The sequence below is a fragment of the Ornithorhynchus anatinus genome, chromosome X1 (assembly GCF_004115215.2).
Source record: "Ornithorhynchus anatinus isolate Pmale09 chromosome X1, mOrnAna1.pri.v4, whole genome shotgun sequence".
NCBI lineage: Eukaryota > Metazoa > Chordata > Mammalia > Monotremata > Ornithorhynchidae > Ornithorhynchus > Ornithorhynchus anatinus.
The window spans coordinates 61,117,694-61,135,908 of record NC_041749.1 but is presented as its reverse complement, the minus strand read 5'-3'; positions in this window follow the sequence as shown (position 1 = coordinate 61,135,908).

The window sequence follows — 18,215 nt, the reverse complement described above, 5'->3', positions numbered from 1 at the left end:
AAATAAATGGACTCAGAGGAGAACCAAGTGTAGAAACGACAAATGTAACTCAGTGATATCACTGTGTAGAAGATCTGCATGATCATGCCCTAATTGCCCTTTCAATTCATCTTGACAGCAAGAGGCTACACTTTCAATTGTCAACCAGGGTTTATCAGCCACTTTGGGACAGGTTTGTAAAGAACACCTTGACTTAAATTTAATCACAAATCAGTCATTGCAATGCAGAAATCTTTCTTGTTCTCAGAGGATCAAGGAAGCGGCATGGCCTATGGAAGGAATTGAGAGGACTTCTAGACTGCAAGCTTGTTGTGGGCAGGGAATGTGTCTATTTATTGTTATATTGTACTCTCCCAAGCTCCTAGTACAGTGTTCTGTGCATGGGAAGTGCTCAATAAATACAATAGAATTAATTAATGACCTGGGTTCTTATCTCCGGTTTGCCACTTGCCTGCTGTGTGACCTTGGACAATTCACTCACTTCTCTGTTCCACAGTTTCCTCATCTGTAAAATGGGGAGTCAATACCTGTTCTCCCTCCTACTTAGACTGTGAGCCGCATATGGGACAAGGAATGTGTCTGATCTGGTTAGCTTGTATCTACCCCAGAGCTTAGTACAACGTTTGGCACTGTAAGCTCATTGTGGGCAGGGACTATGTCTACAAACTCAGTTATTTTGTACTCTTCCAAGCACTTAGTATGTCACTCTGCAGACAGTAAGTGCTCAGTGAATACCACTGATTAATAGTAAGTGCTTAAGAAATATCACTATTATTATTCTTATCAGGGTGGATGGAGGGAGCTACATATTTCCTTACAACTCATTAGAAACAGCATTGGATGACTGTAGCATTGACTTTATCATCTGTCATATAGTTTGCATAAAATCCAACTCACACCTCACCACTGTGGTACTCTGAAACACCCAGAAACACCCTCTAATGCTCACCTTTTCACTGTACCTCAATCTCGTCTATTTTGCCGCCAACCTCTCACTCACGCCCTGCCTCTGGCCTGGAACGCCCTCCCTCCTCATAACCGATGAAGAATTACTCTTCCCTGCTCTTCAAAGCCTTATTGAAAGCACACCTCCTTCAAGAGGCCTTCCCTGACTAAGCCCTCCTCTCCTCTCACTCCTTTCTTCCTCACCCTGACTTGATCCCTTTTTTCATCCCCTCTCTGGGCCCCACAACACTTATGTAATTAAGTGCTCTATGCAAACTATTACTACTAGAGTTAGTTCTTTCTCACAGGGTCAGGGTCCTGAGGTCTTCGTGACTGGACTGAGGCTCATCCACTGTTTGTGAAGGAGATTTGATTATCACGCAGAAGCATGGCCTAATGAATAGAACGTGGGCCTGGGAGCTGGGTTCTAATCCCAGGTCTGTCATGTGTCTGCTATGTGACCTTGGACAAGTCACTTCACTTCTCTGTGCCTCAGTTACCTCATTTGTAAAATGGGGATTGAGACCATGAGCCCTATGTGGGACAGGGACTGTGTCCAACCCAATTACCTCCTTTCTACCCCAGCGCTTATTACAGTGCCTGGCACGTAGTAACGGCTTAACAAATACCACAGTTATTATTATTGTAATGTACATTATATACTGAGCTTTAGTGGGAGAAAAAAATGGATATCGCATCACTCATTCCACCTTGTGTCTTTCAGGTATATCTTCTATCCATTCAGGTCTGTCTAACCTCACTCAAAAGAGCCCCAGATTTTCTAATACTCTGTGCTTGATGTAAGCCTGTTTATGCACCATTCTTTTTGTGGAGAAATCAAGGTGTGGGAGAAGATAGAAACCTGAGTAATAAATGATTACATACCCCAGCACTGAATGAGCCACATAATGATGATTTCATTTTTTGCCATACAGAGAAAGGAGTAGAGTCCAAGTGCAAGGAAGTAATACATAAACCTGCTGGTCTTAGGTCTGAATTGTCTGCAGTAGCAGTGGGGTCGATAAGAAATGAAACCTTTAGTTGATAAATAGGCCAGAGCTATTGCAGACAGTACCTTGCTGGTATTTCTGATTCAGAATCCAATGCTGAATGGACATTGCTATTTGGCTAAGCAGGTGCTCTGCTTTCTAATGACTTGCAGATGTGGCAACTTAGCATGTATCAACGTGAATGAAGGTGTAGGAATATAAATGTCTTGCCCCCCAAAGTGCCCTTTTCCGATGTCCCCTGTGGCCATTGGAACTAGGATGGCACAGTGGAAAGAACACAGGCTGGGGAGTCAGAGGTCATGGGTTCAAATCCCAGTTCTGCTGCTTGTCAGCTGTGTGACTTTGGGCAAGTCACTTAGCTTCTCTCTGCCTCAGTTACCTCATCTGTAAAATGGGATTAAGGCTGTCAGACCCACATGGGACAACCTGATCACCTTGTATCCTCTCCAGTGTTTAGAACAGTGCTTTGCACATAGTGAGCGCTTAACAAAAGCCATTATATCATTATTATTATCATCATTACTTCCTTCCACTACTTCATGGAAAACCACAAAGCAATGTCATGCAGTGTTTTTCAGCACTGTGTGGAGTTTACGTAGAAAGAGTTGCCAGCTGCTTCCATGCCATGATATAAATAAAGCCCCTGCTTTTTAACTTGAATTTTATTATTTACAAATATTGCTGCAAATCTTAAACTAAAGCAGAATTTGGGCTATAGCTTGTTATAGTAGTGATGGTCAACCTCATACCATTCATACTCTCATCCATATGTCCCCAGTAGTAAAACAGCCAGCAGGGATTAGGGAGCTTTCAGTGGATACTGAAATGAACCATTGGACCCTGAATAAGGTGAGAGAGCTGCTTCAACTGCTCCTTGGGAGGAGCATTAACTTTTTAAGACAACTCAGTATCCTTTATTGCACTGATGCAGAATATGCACAACTGATGCAGCACCGCACTAAATGGTCTGGAATAACAACAGTAATAATAATCATACTAATGTGATATTTGTTAAGCACTTATTTTTTGCCAAGCACTGTACTAAGCACTGGGGTAGATACATGATAATCAGGTCCCACATAGGGCTCACTAAGTAGGAGGTAAACTGAATCCCCACTTTGCCAATGAGGGAACTGAGTCCCAGAGAAGTTGAGTGACTTGCCCAAGGTTACACAGAAGATACATAGCGGAGCCAGGATTAGAACTCACGTCCTATGACTCTTTCCACTAGGGGATGCATGACAAAGGATAAGCACAAATATCTGTCTCCAGACTTCCATCAGATAAACAGCTGGCTAGTTGCTTTGAGCACCACTTTTGGTTGAGGTAATGAGAGAGATTATAGTGGTGGCAGCAGGAAACCTAGATCTGAGCAGCAGTATCAGATCTGTGCAGAGCAGAGCCTTATTGCCTCCTCCTTCTAGTGGCTCAGGGTTTATGGATTTTGCAGGACCCCCTCCATCATGTGTGATATCATGAGAAACAGCATGGTCTAGTAGATAGAGCACGGGCCTGGGAGTCAGAAGGAGCTGGGTTCTAATCCTAGCTTTGCCACTTGTTTTCTGTGTGACCTTGGGCAAGTCACTTCTTGCTGTGAGTAGGAAATTTGTGTTATATTGTTCTGTTGTTCTCTCCCAAGAGCTTAGCATAGTGTCCTGCACACAGCAAGCGCTCAATAAGATATGATTGGATCGACTTCACTTCTCTAGGCCTCAGTTACCTCATCTGTAAAATGGGGATTAAAAAGGTGAGTACCATGTAGGACAGAGAATGTATCCAATCTGAGCAATATCTACACTAGCGATGAGCACAGTGTCTGGAACATCATAAGGGCTAAAATACCATAAAAAAAGATGCCACATGACATATGGTGTTGGTGGAGCCATCTCCCCAACATAAGTAGAGTCCGGTGAGGAGATTCTCTCATCCCCAAACTAGATCCCCAACCCAGCTTTCTCAGCCTAATGAGGACTGATGATAATAATAATAATAATAATGATGGTATTTGTTAAGTGCTTACTATGTGCTATGCACTGTTCTAAGCACTGGGTTAGATACAAGGTAATCAGGTTGTCCCACGTGGGGCTCACAGTCTTAATCCCCATTTTATAGATGACATGACTGAGGCACAGAGAAGTTAAGTGACTTCAAAGTCACACAGCTGACAAGTGGCAGAGCTGGGATTAGAACCCACGACCTCTGACTCCTAAGCCCGTGCTCTTTCCACTAAACCACTCTGCTTCTCTATGTATGTCCTGGGCATGCTCCCATTAACAACTGCTAATGGAGTTAGTATCATGCTTGGTTCTGAGGTGGTTTCCTCACAACCAAGGGCTTGGGGGACAGGGGAGGAGGGGACAGGTGACTGGGTGATCCACAGGACCCAACTTCTCTCCATGCAGGTCTTGGAGGGTTCTCTCTCTTTTCTGACCTACTAAAACTGGGCCGGGGTCTAATCAATCAGTCAATCATTGCTATTTATTGAGCATTTACTCTGTGCAAAGCACTGTACTAACACTTGGGAGAGTAAAATACAACAGAATTAGCAGATGCACTCCTCCATAATGAGTTTACTGTCTAAGCCAAGTTGTCAGGGCCACTGTTCCCTCTCAGCTCCTACAAGCTGGGAGCTGCTGTTTCTGCATGTTGGGGGTTATGGTTCCCCTATGCCTGGAGACTACAGTGCTTGCCTGCCTTCTGCATTCTGCTCCCAGCAGCAGACCAGCAATATTAATGATAATATTAACACTAGTATTTGTTAAGTGCTTACTATGTGTCAAGCACTGTTCTAAGCACCAGGGAAGATACAAGGTCATCAAGTTGGACACAGTCCCTGTCCTACATGGGGCCCTTAGTCTAAGGAGGAGAGAGAACTGATATTTAATGCCCATTTTACAGATGAGGTAACTGAAGTCCAGAGAAGTGAAGTGACTTGCCCAAAGTCACACAGCAGGCAAGTGGCAGAACCCAGATTAGAAGCCAGGTCCTCTGACTCCCAGGCCTGTGCTCTATCCAATAGGCCATGCTGCTTCAGGGGTGCAGGGCGGGGAGAGAATAATGCCATGGGACAGGAAGTCACCGGGAGAAAGCATACTCCATTCAGCTACACTTGAGGGTGGTACGCAGCTCATGCAGCTGGGAGCCACGTGGTGAGGTATCAGGACCCCTGGGCTTCACCCCATGGTTGCAGATGGAGCTTCCCCCAAGGCTGGGACTGCCACTTTCACAATCTGCTTTCCTGGTGCAGCTGACACTGTAGGCAGAGAAGCCAAGCTCAAATCTCATGGAATAGCTTGTGGTGTTCTGTCACCAAATTCTGTCAGTCCAACCTCTGCAACATTGCTAAAATCCACCCTTTCCTCTCCAAACTACTACCACATTAATCCAAGCACTTATCCTATGCCATCTTGATTACTGCATTAGCCTCCTTGCTGACTTCCCTGCCTCCTGTCTCTCCCCACTCCAGTCCATACTTCACTCTGTTGCCCCGATCGTTTTTCTACAAAAAACATTCAATCCATATTTCCCTGCTCCTAAAGAACTTCCAGTGGTTGCCCATTCACCTCCACATTAAACAGAAACTCCTTACCATTGGCTTTAAAACACTCATTGATCTTGCCTCCTCCTACCTTACTTCTCTGCTTTCCTAATACAACACAGCCCACCCAATTAACTCCTCTAATGCCAATTTATTCATTATATCTTGATCTCTATCTCACCGCTGACCTCTCACTCATGTCCTCCCTCTTCATATCCAACAGACTATCACTCTCCCCACCTTCAAAGCCTCAATGAAGGCACATCTCCTCCAAGAGACCTTCTCTAAGTCCTCATTTCCTCTACTCCCACTCCCTTCTGCATTGTCCATGCACTTGGATTTCCACCCTTTATTCACCCTGCCCTCAGCCCCACAGCACTTATATACATATCCATAATTTATTTATATTGTCTGTCTCCCTCTCTAGACTGTGATAAGCTCCTTGTGGGAAGGGAATTTCTACCAACTCTGTCATAATGCACCCTCCCGAATGCTTAGTTAAATGCTCTGCACAAAGTAAGCGCTCAATAAATACGATTGATTGATGGTGGTGATTGTGGCAGGATGGTAGTGGCTTTATGGTGTTGCAGAATCAGGTCAGCTCTCACTGTCTCTGCTTATTTGTTCCTGCAGCTACCCCACACAGAGAATGGTTGATTGTGTGTGTGTGTGTGTGTGTGTGTGTGTGTGTGTGTGTGTGAGAGAGAGAGAGAGAGAGAGAGAGAGAGAGAGAGAGAGAGAGAGAGAGAAATCCCTGCATCTTCTCTCTTTGCAGGTCTGTCTTGATTCCTTTCTCTGTCTCTTCTAGCTCTCTCTATGTATCTTTCACTCAGTTTTTGAGTTTCTCTCCTTGGACACTTGTCTCTGTGTATGTGTGGGACTTTGTGCCTCTACTTTTGTCTACTTCTTGCCCCATATTTGTCTCCTTCCTTGCGTAGTTTCTCTCCACCCTTTCTGTCTCTACTTTTCTGTCTTTTCCGGCATTATGGCTCTGCCCCCAAAGACCACACCCCCTGTTCTACCTTTAGTCCAGAAAATAAAAAAGGTAATGGTCCCCTAAGAGTGCTTAACTTACTACCATAAATACATTTTGGCATTTGGAGAATCAGGCTCTACTGCAGATTAATCTAACAACCGAGGCCCAAGAATATACATTCTCCTGACTGCTTATCATACTTTCTTTAGAGAGTAAGCACAGAGTCACTTTTAGATCAAATATTTTGGTGACAACTCAAGTTACTAGTTTAGAAAACATTTCAAGGTGGCAGAGGTGACAAAAATGAAAAATGTACCCCTATTTGCAACCTTCCTACATAAAACCCCCAAAATTATGTTTATGTGTGAGCCCATTTGTCCCACCACACATCACAGCTTTCTCTTCTCTCCTTTGAGAAAATGTGGAATCCAGGATGCATAAAAAGCTGAGTCACAACTACCAACAGATTTGAAATAAAACATTATTTTTGTCAAGTATTGGAAAAGCAATTAATTTTCTTATGTGTGTGAGGATTTGGATTGGGCTTAAAAATGTTCTTTTGATCTTGTGCAATTAGTGTCTAGGGTAACCCAAAACTCCTGCCTATGAACTCTGTAATTGAGGTCATCTAAAAGACCTACAGCCTAACAATGAAGACAAATGAATATCAATATGCTTAGGCAAAACTTTAAACTCAAGAGGTTTTTGTTTTGTTTTGTTGTGTTTGTTTTTTTAAGTAAGGTCAGAAGGTGAATTATTTTAATCACCCCAAAATTAGTTAACACTGTTAGTGGGCCCATGTATTGCTCTAGATTTACAGGTTGCTCAGTGCCAAAATATTATTTCTTGGTTCTTCATCTTAAAATTCAGAATCCAGTCATTCAGCAAGTCTAATTATCCCCTGGCTTTAAGGCTGTAACTAAGAAATAAAACACTCTTGAGAAATAATATTAAACCCAAATTCTAAACTAGCTGATGTAGGATGATCCAGGAAATTTCCTAAGTGCAGCTCTTGTAAAGCTAATTTAATTAGAAAACTTTTACATACCAAATCCCTCTGGATTTGCTATTTATCCAGGTAACCCTATCAGTCTCATTAGCTAAATTAATGCAGCTAAGTGTTTTAACCGCAATTTATTTACCAGGTATACCTTAACTTTCTGGATATCACTGTAATAGTAGATTGTCCTTGACTAAACACTCTCCTTCTACAGCTATTTTTAAAAAATGGTATTTGTTAGGTGCCTAATATGTGCCAGGCACTGTACTATATGCTGAGGAGAATACAAGCAAATCGAGTTGGACCCAGTCCTTGCCCCACATGGTTTTCGTGGTCTTAATCCCCATTTTAGAGATGAGGAAACTGAGGGGTAGGGAAGTGAAGTGACTTGCTCAAGTTTACACATGAGACAAGTGGTGGAGCAAGGATTATTCATTCAATCGTTTTTATTGAGCTACTATGTGCAAAGCACTGTACTAAGCACCTGGGACAGTACAATATAACAACGGACACATTTCTGCCCACAGTGAGCTCACCGTCTAGAGGATTAGAACCCAGGTCCTTCTGACTCCCAGGCCTATGCTCTTTCCACTAGGCCACACTGCTTCTCAATATTTTAGTCACCCCCATATTACTTAAAATGCTACTGGATCCATGTATAGCTCTAGATCTACAGGTTGATCAGGGCTAAAATATTCCTTCTTAGTTCTACAATTAAAATTCAGAAGCTATGACACCATTTTTAACATGAGGCTTCTTCTGAAAGGTCAATATCCAAACGTGTACCATTTTTCCATTGGAGAAATTATGCAGACTGTTAAGTGACCAGTTTAATTTTGCAGTTCAAATTATATTGAATGAATTCAGTGGGAAGAAGAAGAATCCATTATTTTCCATGCAATTAAAAATGAATCTACCATGTCACGTTCCTATATCAAACAGGCCCAAATATGCAATATGAGATTGTGGTATGTTAACAGTTAGTGTTTCCAATCATTTAGTTGAAATGCTTTCATTCACATTTATTCCAGTGGCAGCTATAAGGCTTTACTGAAACAGATGGACGAAGAATCATGCACTAGCAACCTAGTCCATTTAGACTAGATGTAGATGTAAAAAAAAGAAAGATGTAGAACTTTGAGGTCAACCATTCCAACAATTTTCACATGTGATATGTATAGCCAGGGTTCCTCATTCTGTGGGAATCTCCCTAGGGCCTAGTGCCATGTTTTCTATTTCATTATTTCCAGGTAATAACAATAGTAATGAGAATAACTGTGCTATTTGTTAAGCACTTACTATGTGCCAGGCACTGTACTGTGCACTGAAGTGAATACAAACAAATCTTGGACACAGTCCTTACCCCACATGAGGCTCACAGTCTTAATCCCCATTTTACAGATGAGGAAACTGAGGCACAGAGAAGTGAAATGACTTGTCCAAAGTCACATAGACAAGTGGCAGAATCAGGATTAGTACCCAGGACCTTCTGACTCCCAGGCCTGTGCTCTATCCACTAGGCCATGCTGCTTCTCTGGCTCTATTACTCCCACTGCCCAGCCAAATATGCAGTAGTTGTGAGATTTATTTTGAGGAGGAAGTTGAGCAAAGAGTTTTCTTAGATAGTTTCTTACCCTAGTCCTCTAAAAGATTCCTAAACTACCCACAATAAGCAGTGATGGTAGAGGGAAAGGTGGTGAATCTATGATAGGGCAGATTTAGTCTAGTCTGTGGGATGGCTGATGATGACAACAGCTGCATTTAATACCCCTACTACTTTCACTCTCCAGATAGTCAATGGGAAACAAGAAAAATATAAGGAAGAAGGAACCACAGCAGCCACCACTGCCCTTTCCAGATTGGTGGTTGTAGAGGGAAGATAGATTGTAAATTTCTTGAGTGCAAGGGGTATGTCTATTTTCTGTTGTATCTTACAAAACTCTTAGTATAGTACTCTACACATTTTGCTAGATCTGGGATAGACTTTGGGCAGAGGTCAGCACTGCCTCTCTCCATTCTGCTCCTCTGTTCTCCATTTACACTCACTCCCTCGGTGAACTCATCCGCTCTCACGGCTTTGACTACCATCTCTACACAGATGACACGCAGATCTACATCTCCGCCCCTGTCCTCTCCCCCTCCCTTCAGGCTTGCATCTCCTCCTGCCTCCGGGACGTCTCCACCTGGATGTCGGCCCGCCACCTAAAACTCAACATGAGCAAGACTGAGCTCCTCATCTTCCCTCCCAAGCCCGGTCCGCTCCCAGACTTCTCCATCACCGTGGATGGCACGACCATCCTTCCCGTCCCGCAGGCCCGCAATCTCGGTGTCATCCTTGACTCGTCCCTCTCGTTCACCCCACACATCCTATCCGTTACCAAGACCTGCCGGTTTCACCTCTACAATATCGCCAAGATCCGCCCTTTCCTCTCCACCCAAACGACTACCTTACTATTACGGGCTCTCGTTATATCCCGGCTAGACTACTGTGTCAGCCTTCTCTCTGACCTCCCTTCCTCCTCTCTCGCCCCGCTCCGGTCTATTCTTCACTCCGCTGCCCGGCTCATCTTCCTGCAGAAACGATCTGGGCATGTCACTCCCCTTCTTAAACAACTCCAGTGGTTGCCTATCGACCTCCGCTCCAAACAAAAACTCCTCACTCTAGGCTTCAAGGCTCTCCATCACCTTGCCCCTTCCTACCTCTCCTCCCTTCTCTCTTTCTACCGCCCACCCCGCACGCTCCGCTCCTCTGCCGCCCACCTCCTCGCCGTCCCTCGGTCTCGCCTATCCCGCCGTCGACCCCTGGGTCACGTCCTCCCGCGGTCCTGGAACGCCCTCCCTCCTCACCTCCGCCAAACTGATTCTCTTTCCCTCTTCAAAACCTTACTTAAAAATCACCTCCTCCAAGAGGCCTTCCCAGACTGAGCTCCTCTTCCCCCTCTTCTCCCTCTGCCATCCCCCCTTTACCTCTCCGCAGCTAAAGCCTCATTTTCCCCTTTTCCCTCTGCTCCTCCACCTCTCCCTTCCCATCCCCACAGCACTGTACTCGTCCGCTCAACTGTATATATTTTCGTTACCCTATTTATTTTGTTAATGAATTGTACATCGCCTTGATTCTATTTAGTTGCCATTGTTTTTACGAGATGTTCTTCCCCTTGACGCTGTTTAGTGCCATTGTTCTTGTCTGTCCGTCTCCCCCGATTAGACTGTAAGCCCGTCAAACGGCAGGGACTGTCTCTATCTGTTGCCGACTTGTTCATCCCAAGCGCTTAGTACAGTGCTCTGCACATAGTAAGCGCTCAATAAATACTATTGAATGAATGAATGAATAATAATAATAGTAACCGTTGCAGTATATGTTAAACACTTACGTGTCAAGCACTGTATTAAGCACTGAGGCAGATACAAGATCATCTGATTGGACACAGTTCCTGACCCATTTGGGGCTTACAGTCTAAACAGGTAATTCAATCTCTATTTTACAAACGAGAAACTCAGGCACTGAGCAGTTATGTGAACTGCCCGAGGTTTCAGAGCAGGGAAGTGGTGGAGACGGGTGAACTACTGGAGTGGCAGGTAGTTCTAATTATAGTAATTACTTATTTTGATTATAATTATAGTAAACACTTATTATGTGCCAAGCATTGTACTAATACAAGAGAATCAGGTCCCATATGAGGTGCTCAGTCTAAGCAGGAGGGAGAACAGGTATTGAATCCCCATTTTGCAGAAGAGGGAACTGAGGCATAGGGAAACTAAGTGACTTGCCCCAATGTCACACAGCAGACAGGTGGCAGAGCAAGGATTAGAACTCAGCTCTTCTGACTCCCAGGCCCAGACTCTTTCCAGTAGGCCATACTGCTTCTCTGGAAATCCTCCCCCTCTCTCCAACTCCACCTAGAGCTGAGCCAAACTGTTGGCACCATTGGGGCAGGGCTATCCCCTACAGATCTCTGCCTCAAGGAACTCTGCCAATAGCATGGAAGAGGTGGGGCCCAGAAATGATGGTCTCCCTTCAAATTTGTATTTCTAGGCAAATGGCCTGCTTCTTTCACCCCTAAAACCAACTGCAGTATGAGATGAAAGTTTTGTTTCTTGGTTGAGTTCCTAAAACACCCAGTTATCAAATCTGATGGTAGGATAATACCATGGAACTGGAGAGAGTATTTTTTTTTCTTTTTGAGTGTCTCTGGTTGCATGGACAAAGTGAAATGGAGAATTGAGGAGTTTATAGGGCATTTTTTAATGGTATTTGTTAATCAATCATATTTATTGAGCAGATGTGTAGAACACTGAACTAAGCACTTGGGAGAGTACAACAGAATTAGCAAACATGTTCCCGGCTCATAAGGAGCTTAGTCTAGAAGCACTTACTATGTGCCAGGTAACGTACTAAGCACTGGGGTAAATACAAGTTAATCAAGTTGAACATAGTCCATGTCCAAAACAGAGTTCCTTATCTTTCCACCCAAACCCTTTCCTCTCCCTGACTTTCCCATCACTGTAGACAGCACCACCATCCTTCCCATCTCACAACCCATAACCTTGGCATTATCCTTGACTCCTCTCTCTCATTCAACTCACATATTCAATCCGTCACCAAGTCCTATGGTTCCACTGTCACATTATGGCTAAAGTCCACCCTTCCCTCTCCATCCAAACTATCACATTAATATAATCACTCATCCTATTTCACTTAGATTACTGCTTCAGCCTCCTTGCTGACCTCCCAACCTCCTGTCTCTCCCCACTCCAGTCCATACTTCACTCAGCTGCCCAGATCATCTTTCTACAAAAACATGCAGGACACGTCACCCTCCTCCTCAAAAATCTCCAGTGGCTGCCTATCCACCTCCATATCAAACAAAAACTCTTCACCATTGGCTTTAAAGCACTCTATCATCTTGCCCCCTCCTACTTCACCTCCCTTCTCTCATTCTACACCACAGCCCGCATACTTTGCTGCTCTAGACTGCAAGCCCATTGTGGGCAGGGATTTTCTCTCTTCTTTGTTGTATTGTGCTTTCCAAGCACTTAGTACAGTGCTCTATACCCAGTAAGTGCTCAATAAATATGACTGAATGAATTAATAGCACTAACCTTCGAACACTGCCTCGATCTCGCCTGTCTCACCGCCGACCCCTAACCCATGTCCTGCCTTTGGCCTGGAATGCCCTCGCTCGTCAAATCTGTCAGACAATTACTCTTCCCCCTTTCAAAGCCTTATTGAAGGCACACCTCCTCCAAGAAGCCTTCCCACACTAAGCCCCACTTTTCCTCATCTCCCATTCCCTTCTGTGTCACCCTGATTTGCTCTTCCCTTCCTTTCCCAACCCCATAGCACTTATGTATATATCTGTAATTTTATTTGTTTGTATTGATTTCTGTCTCCCCACCTCTAGACTGGGAGCTTGTTGTGGGCTGGGAATGTCATTGTTTATTGTTGTATTGTACTTTCCGAAGCACGTAGTACAATGGTCTGCATACAGTAAGTGTTTAATAAGTACAATTGAATGAATGAATAAATGTTCCACGTGGGACTTATAAGTCAAACCCCATTAAATGGATGAGGTAACAAGCACAGAGAAATGAAGTTACTTGCCCAAGGTGATACAGCAGATAAGTGGTGTAGTCAGGATTAGAACTCAGGTCCTTCTGACTTCCGGACGCGTGCTCTACTCACTAGTCAAGGGACTCTGCAGATATACAATCTAGAATAAATTTATGCCAAATACCCAATACATTTTCTCACTGGCATTATAACCTGCCTCATTTGGATTGTCGTCTCAGCTTCCCCTGTTTAGACACTGCACTTAAGATTGAATTTGTTCTGTGGGATTCTGGACATAAAAAGGGTATCTGAGATCTCTACTTACTTAAGCATACTGAGCAAATATTTTCATTATCTTGATCATCATTATTCATGAATACTTTTAAATTCTCCAAAAGAGATCCCTTGAAACTGGAAACTTCTGGATTTGAGCCTGGTATTTAGATGAAGAGAGGAGATGATTAAATTGGCCCCAGAGACTGAAGCTAGGGAGATCTGATAGCTTTTTGTTGGTGACAGGGTCTCTTAAAAAGACCTTGTCACTCGACCATTTCACTCCACTTATCTTACCCCAGCCTAAGCACTGGTTTTCCTTGCTCTCTTCACTTTGTTTTTGATTGCTTATTTAGCATGTACAAGCATCACTTACATTGAAAGAGAACTAAAAGCCATTCCTGTGTACTCCTTAACAAATAAGTATAGATGATAGAATTATCTTCCTGGAATCAACAAACTTTGGGCACGAAGGACCCCAAATCTCTTCAAACATACCAAAAGCAATTCATGCTTTTGAGATGTGTCTGTGATGAGGGGTGCAATTTGTATAAAGAGGCATTTGGTCATCTTACAAATTTCTCTGAGCATCCTGTTAGTTCTAGCAATCCAGAGACAAAAGGGTTGAATTATGGCTAAACATGACATTGCCTCCCCCTGCCAGTCATATGATGAGATCTATCACCAGCCTGGCTCCCACCCTCTCCAGCAGTCCCGACCATGGCAGTGGTTGGGTGGTGGTAGCATCCCTCTGTGCCCATCCTAGGGTCCCCCCTCAGCTCCTACCCTTGCCAGGGGACTCAGCTCCTGAGGAAAGTCCCTCCTCTCTCTTCCCTGGAGCCTCCTATTGGTCAGAAAGTTGGGCGACTCTGGTTTAGGGTATGCAGATAGCAGAGCAGGCGGTGCTATCAACTGTTCATTTCTGGATCATCTTCAAGGAGTTCACCTTCATACAATCTGGTGTGGAACCCCTACAACCTTCCCTTAGATGAGTATGAGAAATTTAAATCTAAATAATTACTGGGGTGGGGGAAGTAGTGAGCACTTGGAGCCTTGGAATTAGAATGCCTTTTCAACCATAAATATACCTCCAGCTTTTAATGCATTTTGGAAAGCTGGTAATGTTAAATGAGAAATAACACTGTTCCCACCAAAGACTTTCACTGGGTGCGTCCGTTTCCATGAATGATAAATTAGGTGTGAAATTATTACAGACCCAGTCTCCTAATACCTGCTGTGATTTGGACACTTTAAATGTATTAGTTAAATAGTTAAAGTGTTTGAATCAATAGTGCCTCTTTAAACTGAAAACCTAAAAACCAAAATGAAGTATTTGGTTCAGATATTTTGGGTTTTTTAACCAAATTCCCAAATTTCCTGTTTGATGATAGCCACATGCTTTTACTTTTTGCCTAGCTCCCTCGAGAAATTGACATTAATCTCAGAAATAAATGCTTTTGCCTAGATGCATACTTTGAACACTTTGTACTGCTAATGATAGCATATAGTCATGGAGAAAAACTTATGCTTTAGTGAGAAATGCAACCGATTCTTCTAAAATAATCGTACAATTTATCTGTTCAACATTTTGCTTATGTTTCCGTTACAGGATAAATGCAAAGCCTACCAGTGCAATTGCGGACCATCACCAGCTTCCACTCCTTCCCTGCCCATCCCACCACTGCGTGTCAGCATTCATTCATTTCATTGATTCACTCAGTAGTATTTATTGGATGCCTACTGTGTGCAGAGCACTGTACTAAGTGCTTGGGAGAGTAGACTATAACAATAAACAGACAAATTTCCCTGACCACAATGAGCTTACAGTCTAGAGGGGGAGACAGACATTAATATAAATTACAGATATGTGCATGAGTATCACTACCCGCCCCTCTTATTAGCATCTTGAAAATTTGTACTTCCATGTGCACCCTTTATTCACCCCACCCTCAGTCCCACAGCACTTATGTACTTAGCCCTTATTGATTTATTTATATTGTCTGTCTCTTCCTCTAGACTATAAACTCCTTGTGGACAGGGAACAGCCCTACCAACTCTGTTGCATTGTACTCTCCAAAATGCTTAGTACAGTGCTCTGCACACAGTAAGCACTTAATAAATACCATTGATTATCCTGAGAATTTCCGTGGCTCTTAACACAATCAAACGTATTTGAGTCCCAAATCTACATCTCCAGCCCTGACCTCTTTCCTTCCCTGTAATCTCACATTTCCTCCTGCCTTCAAGACATATCTACCTGGATGTCCTGCTGACATCTCAAACATACTCCAAACTGAACTCCTTTATCTTTCTACCCAAACTCTGTCCTTCTCATCACTGTAGACAATACCACTATCCTCCCTATCTCACAAGCCCATAGCCTTGGCGTTGTCCTTGACTCATCTATCTCATTCCATCCACATATTCAATCTGTCATCAAATCCTCTTGGTTCTACCTTCACAATATTGCTAAAATCTGCCTTTTCCCCTCCATCCAAACAGCTACCATGATGATCCAAGCATTTATCTTAACCTGCCTGGACTACTGCATCTACTCCTCGTTGATCTCCTGGCCTCCTGTCTCTCCCCAGTCCAATCCATACTTCACTCTGCTGCACAGATCATTTATCATCAAAAACGTTCAGTCCATGTCTCCTCACTCCTCAAGAACCTCTAATAGTTGCCCATCCACCTCCTTTTCAAACAGAAACTCCTTACCATTGACTTTAAAGCACTCAATCAACTTGCCCCATCCTACGTCACCACTAATCTCCTACTACAGCCCAGCCCTCATGCTCTGCTCCTCTAGCACCAGCTTACTTACTCGCTGTGCCCCAATCTTATCTATTTTGCCATCAACCGCTTTCCCACATCATCACCCTAGCTTGGACCTCCCTCCCCCCATCCATATGTTCCAGACAACCACTCTCTCTACCTTCAAAGCATTATTAAGGTCACATCTTCTCCAAGAGGCCTTCCCTGATTAAGCCCTTTTTCCCTCTGGCTCGCCCTCCCTTCTGTATCATCTATGCACTTGGATCTGTGACCTTTGAACATTTGATATTCACCCCACCCACAACCCCACAGCACTTGTGTACATATCTTTAAATTATATATGATAAATTACTTATTCATGTTAATGTTTGTCTCATACTCCATACTCATACTTACATGACTGTAAGCTCATAATGGGCAGGGAATGTGTCTGCTAAATCTATTATATTGTGCTCTCCCAAGCACTAAGTACAGTGCTCTGCTCACAGTAAGCACTCAATAAATACCATTGATTGATTGATACAATATAACAGAGTTGGTAGACTATTCCCCGCCCATAATGAGCTTATGGTCTAGTGGGGAAGGCAGACATTAATATAAGTTACAGACACATACGTATGTCCTGTAGGGCCGAGGGAGGGATAAATAAAAGGAGCAAATTCAAGTACAAGGGCAATGTGGAAGGGAATAAGGAGGAGAGGAAATGCAGGCTTAGTCAAGGAAGACCTCTTAGAGGAGATGTGCCTTCTCTAAGGTTTTGAAGGTGGGAAGAGTGATTGTGGGATATGAGGAGGGAGGGCATTCCAGGCCAGAAGCAGGACACAGGCGATGAGATAGAGTATTTTGGCAATTGAGGAGAGAAGGTATCTGCTCTGTACCCTTTCTTATCACTCCCTCTCTAGATTTACGTTCTTGAAACTGCCCCTGGGATTACCCCCAGGGACTTCCCTCATAGCTAGCTTTAGTCCTCTCTTCGAAACTTGGGAATAGGACAAAGTCAAGTTTGGAAGTGGTAGAGCAGAGTCCTCAGCTCTGAGTGGGCTGCTAAGCTTATCGTCAAACCTTGACTTGTGCTGAAGTCCCGTGCATGAACAAAAGAGCTTTTCTGAGGTTAGGCCACTGATTTAAATATGACCATTATAAAATGGAAAGAATGTATTTCTCAGAGAGATAGTACTCAGATTTCAATTGAGTATGGAACTTCAACAATATGAAATTCATTTAAAATGTTGAAAAGTTAGTCATGCATTTTGACTTTTTTCTATTCATTCCAATTTATATCATTCCAATGGGAAAATAAAGAGATAATAATGAAAATAATTATGGTACTTTCTAAGTGCTTACTATGTGCCAAGCACTGTTCTAAGCACTGGGGTAGATACAAGTTAATCAGGTTGAACACAGTCCCTGTCCCACATGAGGCTCGTAATCTAAATAGGAGGGAGTAGGACTGAATCCCCATTTTACAGATAAGTTATCTGATGCACAGAAAGTGACTTGGCTTAAGTCACACAGCATACACATGGCAAAGCTGGGATTAGAGCCCAGGTCCTCTGAGTCCCAGGCCCATGCTCTTTCCACTAGGCCATGCCACTTCTTGAATCTATGTACCTCCAAAAATATTAATCTGGTTTACAATAATCAAAACATACTAGCACCATAAATTAGACCTTAAACTCTAAATTAAATATTTTACATTCATTTCAAAGACAAGAGTAGTTCTGTGACAACTTAAGCAATTTCTACATCCAGAACTATGCTTAGACAGTGGGATTCCTTTCCTTTAAAACAAAATGGATTCTGAACCAATCCAAGAATATTATAAAAGCAGTAAAGCCATTGTCTTTTTTCTTCTTTTAGACATTAATGCATATTATATTTTTACCCCCTCAATGCATAGTAGCTGTCTTTCAGGTTCTGTGAGTGGGACTCGCTGCATGATTCCTTCCACATCATTTTAATCAATAATTATATGAAACAGGTGACCTTATAGTCAGTTCTCTGCATTAGCAAGACAGAAGCAACCAGTTGTGGAAATTAACTTTATCATCATTCAATAATAATAATTTTGCAAACAGAACTGAGGCACAGACATTGGGTGACTTCCCCATGGTCACACAGTAGGTAAGCTGCGGAGTCAGGATTGG